Raw genomic sequence first — 8,075 nt, 5'->3', positions numbered from 1 at the left:
TGCCTGCTAAGATGAAGCCACCAAGGCAATCAATTGCTCTTTATTAACATGAAGGCACGATTTCTTTTTATAACCCCCCTAGTTTCATTCTGATCCTCTTTTTCCTGTATTCCTCAACCTTGAAGTTGTCTGCTGGTGGGTTGGTGACCTAAGTGACACCTTTGCTCTTAGAAAGTATGACTTTCAACTCCAAGGAGAGACCAAGGAAGAAAAAAATATCTTCATTTTTCTCTCTCGAACTGAGCTTATGTTCTTTTTTGTTTATAGGCTACCAATCTCACTCTGCAAAGCAACTCTGGGTGGTGTACAATGAAAATACATTGGTGTTAGAATAGAATAGAATAGAATAGAATAGAATAGAATAGAATAGAATAGAATAGAATAGAATAGAATAGAATAGTTCTCACTTCCCTACGTGTGTCTTCTCTCAGTTGCTCTTTTATGCTTCTGCATGTCATCAACGCACATGTAGAGATCTAGTTAGAAATCAGAGCATCTACTGCACCCCAGATTTGGGAATAATCTGTGCAGAAAAAGTATGGCTTCAAAAGATGGATGAACTCAGGATGGGATGAGTGCATCACTGGAAGACCTGAAGGACCAAACCTGAAGACATCTAGGAGAAGATACTGTATATCTACGTGGTCAATGACTTGGTGGCATACAATCAATTTCTGTCCATACAAGCCATATAATCCTAGGATAGTGGAAGTAAAGAGAAGAAGTGGACCTTCTGGTGCTTCATAATATCTATAATCTTTATAACTTTACAATCCTGGGATAGATGAAAGGAAAGAGAAGAAGATTGTCTTCTGGTGCTTTGGTCAACTTATTTTCCAAAGCACCTGAAGGCAAGACAAGATGCGATGGATGGAAACTAACCAAGGAGAGAAGCATGAAGGAGAAATTTTCTGACCGTGAGAACAATCAACCAGAGGATCGGCTTGTTTTCAGAGGTTGTGGGTGCTCCATCACTGGAGACTTTTAAGAGACTGGACAGCCACTTGTCTGAAATGGTATAAGGTCTCCTGCTTGAGCATAGGGTTGGACTAGAAGACCTTCAAGGACTTTTCCAACTATGATGATGATTGTTGATGATGATGACCAGCAACATGGTGCAAGGACTCAGTTAGAGCAGCAAAGGATGTACCGTGGGAAGACCTTAAGGACCAAGATGAAGACATCTAGGGGACGTTCTGTCTAGGTGGTCCCCAAAGACAACCATTTCTTCATGGCACATAATCAATCTCTAGATCCTTTTGTTCCTTCCTTTCTTCTCCCACCTTGCCTTTATTTCCAGGCCAACGGTGATGAAGGCTCCAGCTGCCAGGGCCTCACTGCCCTTGTGCAGTTGCCTGCCAGTTGTGCACTGTCAATTGCAACGAATGCCACCATCTGCTGCGCCACGTGGACATCATCATCTCCCCTTAATTACATTAGCCGTGCAATCAGTTACTGCATTACAAGGCCGGCGATGAGCTTTTAAATCTTGGTGGAAATCATAAATAATTGCAGTAAGTGCCAGGCGCCAGATGTGTGCGCCAACCCTGCTCGCGTTAGATAAATAGTAACCTTACGATACCGCGTCAGAGTAACCTTACCGGGCAGACGGCGTGCGTGGCCACTTCTGAATTTGGTGCCCACATCTGCTCCAAAAGCGAAAAAAGGGGATTAGATCCGACAAGAGAATTCAAGGTTAGCCTAGTGGTTGGCTAACAACGGAGAAGCCGGCTCTAAAATCCATCCCTTGTTTGGTACCAGCCGCCACCAGGCTGGAAAAGAAGGGAGAAATTCAGCGTTTCTTTGTGTTAAAGTTGGCATCCTTTCCAGATTCTTTGAGAGGGGCATCAAAACCGAGGTGTCAGCCTCCACGCCGTTGCTCAGAAAGGAAGGCCAGGGATCAAAATTGGCCATTAAATTCTAATTGATGGCCCGGCAGCTGTTAATGAACAGGCTTCTGTCATTAATCCAAGCTGGAATGAGAGAGGTTTTTTTTTTTTTACAAAGCAAAACCAATATTCTCTTTTGTGGCTTCCTCATCATTGTGGAATCATAGACTTGGACAGCCCTTTTGGTCCTCCAGTCCAAACTGCTGCTGTGGTTATTTAGGATTATAGGATTTGGGGAAATTTGGCCCTGCTCTGTGGCTGCGTTCCCACAACACATTCAACTCAAGCAGCTACTAACCAGTCAGATCTGAGGCTGGCAGATAAGTAAGCCAACTATCAGAATTGCATTTTCTCCAGGAAGTGCCTGATATACTACAGGTAGTCCTGAATTTATGTTCGTTTAGCGACTCTTCCAAGTTACAACAGCACTGAAAACTGTGACTTATGACTGTTTTTCACACTTATGACCATTGCAGCGTCTCCAAGGTCACATGATCGAAATTCAGCCACTTGGCAACTTGTTCATATTTGTGACGGTCGCAGTGTCCCGGGGGTGATGTGATCCCCTTTTGTGACCTTCTGGTTTTTTTTCTCGGAGGACTTTGTAAATGGCACATCACTATTTTTTTTTTAGGGTTTTTTTGGGGGGGGGATTGGACATCTCTCTGCATCCCAGTGAAGTCCAAGACCAGCCCAGGAATTGAAGAGAATGTCTTTGGGTTTGAGAAAACAGGCTAAATTCCATATAATTATGGGGAGCAGTAGAAATTAAGTCAGATTCTGGCAATGACGAATTGGGAGCTGTCCATTCCTGAAGACTAGCTGCCCGACCTGTGTCACAACAATCTGTTTTCCAATCTTTGAAAACTTTCCATCCTTGTAGGACAGGCTTCTGTTTTGCAACCTCATTCTCAGTTTGCTGGAGAATTCAATTTTTTTTTTCCTTTTCACCCGTCTTTGTGATTGGAGGCACGTTCTTGATTGTTTTTCTCTTCTTTCAGACAACCACTTGTCTGAAAGGGTATAGGCCCGTGGTGGCGAACCTATGGCACCCATGCCACCTACCCTTTCTGTGGGCACGCGCACTATCACCATATTCCTAGGCCTTCAGCTGGGTTTTATAAAACCTTTTCACTTTAGGCCTCCGCCGTCATGGCCAAAAAAAAAAAAAAGGTTCAATCAATCAATTTCAACTTCTCGTGGGAAAAAAAAGATCTCGCAAAGTTGGAATTGATTGATTGAACTTTTTGGTCCTACCTAGTCTGCCATTATCACCGAAGCCATGCCCACCCAATGGGTCATGCCTACCCAATGGGCCATGCCCACCCGGCACCTGATGATACATAAGTGGGTTTTGGGTTGCAGTTTGGGCACTCGCTCTCTAAAAGGTTTGCCATCACTGGTATAGGCTCTCCTGCTTGAGCAGGGGTTGGACTAGAAGACCTCCGAGGCCCCTTCCGTCTCTTTTAATTCTTTAATTCTGTTATTCTGAGTTGGGTGAACTAAAATCTCTCTTGAATCAACCTCAGCTTCTGGGGACGTCAGGATTTATAGTGTCCCCTTTTAAAAAATATATATTTTTTAAATTAAACTTTATTATCAAATAAAAATGCAGAAGAAACAAAGCTAGAAATTTTATTAGAAACATAATAAGCTTCTTATTAGAAAAACAAGCTAGACAAAGTTAGAAGTTAGAAAAAAAAGCAGACACATAAGAAGAGAAAAAAGAGAGGGGGAGGGAGAATGAAAGACTTCTGAATTTCTTCCGTGCGTCAAGAGTTCAAAAATAATACAACCTTAACCCTTCGGCTTTACGTTTTACCCCATTTCTAAAATTACAAAATTATTCTAATCATTGAAACATTAAAATCAAAGTTTCATTTTTTCCAGTCTAGAAGCAATTTCAAAGCAGAAACAAAACTAGATACATTTTTTTTATTTAAAATAATCAATTTCACCGTCTCTGCTAGCTCCATCATCTTTACCATCCACTCTTCCGTGGTGGGAATTAGGGTTTATGGAGTCCTATAATATGCAACTGTTTTACCCTGACTTTCTCCTGGCGGTCCAGTCAAGTTAGAAAGCTCGCCAACCATGATTTGTTAAAAAAAACCTAAACAAAATATGTCAGCTTACTGCATTCACACATTCTGCAATGCCACAATGGGCCTTCTTTGTTGTAATGTAGCACGGTGTATTTATTCTTCTTATTTATTTAAAATATCTGTATCTCTGGCCATCGTAAAACAGCCATGGCTGGCTTACAATAATAATGTGTTTTTTCATATTACCGAAAAGGTGTTTTATTTAGACCATTTGGAGACTCAAGGATGGGTGAGAATCGATCTGTGTGCTTTGTATATGTGGCTTAAGTGTTAAGTCTGTTTATAGGCCCGCATATCAAAGGAATAAGGTTCAAAATGCATTTATTGATTTGGTCAATTATGATGTCCCTTGAGAGGATTGATAGGGGATATACAGGGATCTGCACATAGGACAGGCCATATTTGGGCAATGCCAAGACTGGATCTTGGGAGAAAAGATGATTATGGAAAACAAGAGTGGGGAAAAAAATTATTACGTTGGGGACGTGGCGGGAGGGGAAAAAGAAATACAAGGAATGCTTGTGGTGATCACAAAACTGTGTGGGCAGACATGTGAATGGGCCTGTGTGTAGTGCTGCTGTGTTGTTGGCAGACAATCTGAGTAATTTGCAGCAAATGTTAGACAGATTATATGATGCAACAAGTGACCATGTGGTGTATATAGTTGACCATTAATATAGCAAAGTAAGACAGTCGCATTTGAGAGGAGAAAGTGGAATGGCTACAACTTATACAGAAGTGCTTGAAAAACTGTGGTTTAGATTAATTCCTATACCTTGGTTAGAATATTTACTAGGGATGGAAAAGAAGCAGAAATATTGCTGTTTAATTGTTTTTTTCGCATCCTGGATATAGATAGATAGATAGATGGATGGATGGATGGATGGATGGATGGATAGATAGATAGATAGATAGATAGATAGATAGATAGATAGATAGATAGATAGATAGATAGATATGGATGGATGGATGGAGAGACAATTTGAGTGCATGATAGATAGATAGATAGATAGATAGATAGATAGATAGATAGATAGATAGATAGATAGATAGATAGATAGATAGATAGATAGATATGGATGGATGGATGGATGGATGGAGAGACAATTTGAGTGCATGATAGATAGATAGATAGATAGATAGATAGATAGATAGATAGATAGATAGATAGATAGATAGATAGATAGATAGATAGATAGATAGATAGATAGATAGATAGATAGATAGATATGGATGGATGGATGGAGAGACAATTTGAGTGCATGATAGATAGATAGACAGACAGACAGACAGACAGATAGATACATGGATGATAGAAGATAGATGGTAGATATAGATGGATGGATGGGTGGATGGATGGATAGACAGACCCCCTTTCCCATCCTGGCAGCCTGGCGGCAAAGCCGGCGCGGGTTGGTGCGCGCGCGCGCGCGCCTCCCCCTCCCCTCCCGGGGACTCCGCCGCGCGCTCCCGCTCGGGGCCCGGCGGATGGGCCGGGCTGGCTCTCCTTCCCTCGCGCAACCCGCCTGGCGCGCTCCGGGCGCGCTTTGGAGAGGCTTTGGTGCGCCCAGGGCGCGCGGCGGCGGCGGAGCGAGCGAGGCCGGGCGGGCGGAGGAGCTGCGGCTGGCCGCGCCGCTTCTGCCCGAGGCCGGTGGGCGGCGAGGGGGAGGCCGGGCGAGGCGGCGGCGGCGGCAGTGCGGGCTCCGGGAGGCAGGGGGCTCTGTGCTCCAGCGAGCGCGGCGGCGGCGGCGGCGGCGGCTCGTCGGAGCGGCGCCCGGCTGGGTGGGAGGCGGTGTCAGCTCGCCTCGGCCGCCGCTTTCCTCCGCCCTCGCTCTCGGCTGCTGACGGTTGGGATCTGCCCGGGGCTGGGGGGCCTCGCGCTTGCACGCCCGGTAAGGACCGTCGCCTCCTGCGGGCCCCGCCGGGCCTCCTCCTCCTCCTCCTCCTCCTCTCTCCCACCCGCTGCCGCTTCTTCTTCTTCTTCTCCTCTTCCTCCTCCTTCCTCCTCCTCCTCCTCTTCCTCCGCTCCGGTCCCCGCCCTGCCGGGCAATGAAAAGCTGCTTCTGCCTGAAACGGGGGAGCCGCCAGCAGCAGCCGCCACCAGCAACGCCCCGGGCAACAGTTAAGTGTCTCCCCCCCCCCACCACCACCACCAAAAGGGCCTGGCCGCCCCTCCCCTCCATTGCTCCCCCATCCCGGGCTGGGCCCTGCGCCCCCTCCCCCCTGCCAGACCCTCACCACTCTTCCCTCTCCCCACATGCACCTTCTGGGGTGCATTGGGGGAACCCTTCTCTTTCCCCCCCCCTCGTAAACCGGGGAAAGGAGCGCGTAGGCCTTGCCAGCCGCGCTTCGGGCTTGTTGCAGAGTGTACATGGGGGGGGGTGTAAGTCTCCCCGTTTCTTCCCCCTTTCCTTAAAGAGGGGGGGGAGCCCTCTCCCTTATTCAGGGGCTAGAGAGAGAGGGGGGGGGAACCCCTGCAAAGATTCAGAACAAGGGGCTGGCTTTGTCTTGTGCCCCCCCCCTCCTTTTTCAGCGCAAGGCGAGAAAAAAATCTCTGCCAGCCAATCCTCGACCACAACTCAGGGAGGCACCGCCTGCTCTTCATCCGCCAGCTTCCTGATGCTGTTTTGGGGTGGGGGATTGGGGGGGGGAATGCCTGAAAGCCCCTTGTGTTTGGGAGCAGACCCCGGAGCTCAGACCCCTCTGCTTTGTTGCACTAAAGGGGCTTTCTACGCTTAAAGGTGTGAAGTTCCCTTGCATAACCCCAGTCTCTTGCATGCTGGGCTGGGCTTGGCTGGGCGGCACACACACACACACACACACCCCAGCTCCCCCCTGGAATGGCACCTAGGTGGGGTGTCTTCCGGTTTGAACCCCCCTGCTCTCCTCTCTCTGCTTTCTTAGTTCCGACCTTGCAAAGGATCCCATCGCTGGAATTGCCACGCTTAAACATAAGACTGCCAGTTTGAAAAAGTGTGTGTGTGGGGGGGTCTCAGTGGGTTAAACAAGGAAGAGAGCCTTTAAATGAGAGGGGGGTGGAAAAAGCTTTTCCTCACCCCTAGAAATTGCATTACAAATGTGCAGCATTGCCCTTGAGACCCTGAAAGCATTTGTGTGTTGACACACTCAAGAACAGGAACAGAGTATCTTTACTAGCTGTGTTTATTTTATTGTTATTGTTATTGTTATCCTTTAATGCTACTGGCTAGGTTAACAAGGGCTACAGTTCTTTTTTTTTTTCTTCTTCCAAGAAAAGCTGAAGTCAAGCCAGGAAGGGCTACAGTATAAGGTAGTGACCCACTGACGGATTTGTGACAAGTTAGCAATCGGTCTATATTGGAAATAAACAATATGTTGCCTGTAAATTAGTTACAGGCTCGTTCAGTCAACCTGCTAAGCTGCAATATAGTTTCCTTTTATTTATTTATTTATTTATTTATTTATTTATTTATTAAATTTATATACCGCCCTATCTCCCTTGCGGGACTCAGGGCGGTGAACAGGCGATACTAAAAACCACAATAATAAATAAATAGTTTGTTTTAAAATCGAATTAAATAACAGGCCTGTTCTAAAAACATACCCGTAAAAAACCCCCCACTGAAACACAATCAAACTACGCCAGGCCGGCCGCACGGAATAGATGGGCCTTCAGGGCTCGGCGAAAAAGGCGTTTGTGATGAGGGAATGTTGTCTTTAAATCGTAATATAGAGCCATGAAAGTAAACACTACCAAATGCCAGTGTAGCAAGTTGCAATGTGTACATACCAGCCAGTTGTGTATTCAGTAAAACAATTAAAAGCATACCTGATATGCAGCCTACTGGTTTAGGTCTTGACATCCAGGGTATCACAAAGCTGTCTTTAACTTAGGTTTTAATATAGCGGATGGGGAGTGGTGGGGGGTTAACGGCCAATATTCCAAAAAGTGCAGTGCAGCTTGCAACGGTCATAAGTTGCATTGACGACATTGCAGCTGTCATAAATATGAGTGAATATGTTACGAATTTTGATCACGGTGACCCTGGGGATGTTGTAGAGGTGTGCAAAACGGTCACGAGTCACTTTTTTTTTCAGTGCC

This window comes from Protobothrops mucrosquamatus, unplaced genomic scaffold, assembly GCF_001527695.2.
Source record: "Protobothrops mucrosquamatus isolate PMUCROS unplaced genomic scaffold, P.Mucros_1.0 scaffold1214, whole genome shotgun sequence".
Taxonomy (NCBI): domain Eukaryota; kingdom Metazoa; phylum Chordata; class Lepidosauria; order Squamata; family Viperidae; genus Protobothrops; species Protobothrops mucrosquamatus.
The sequence above is the reverse complement of the archived record's forward strand: the minus strand, read 5'-3'. Positions refer to the sequence as shown.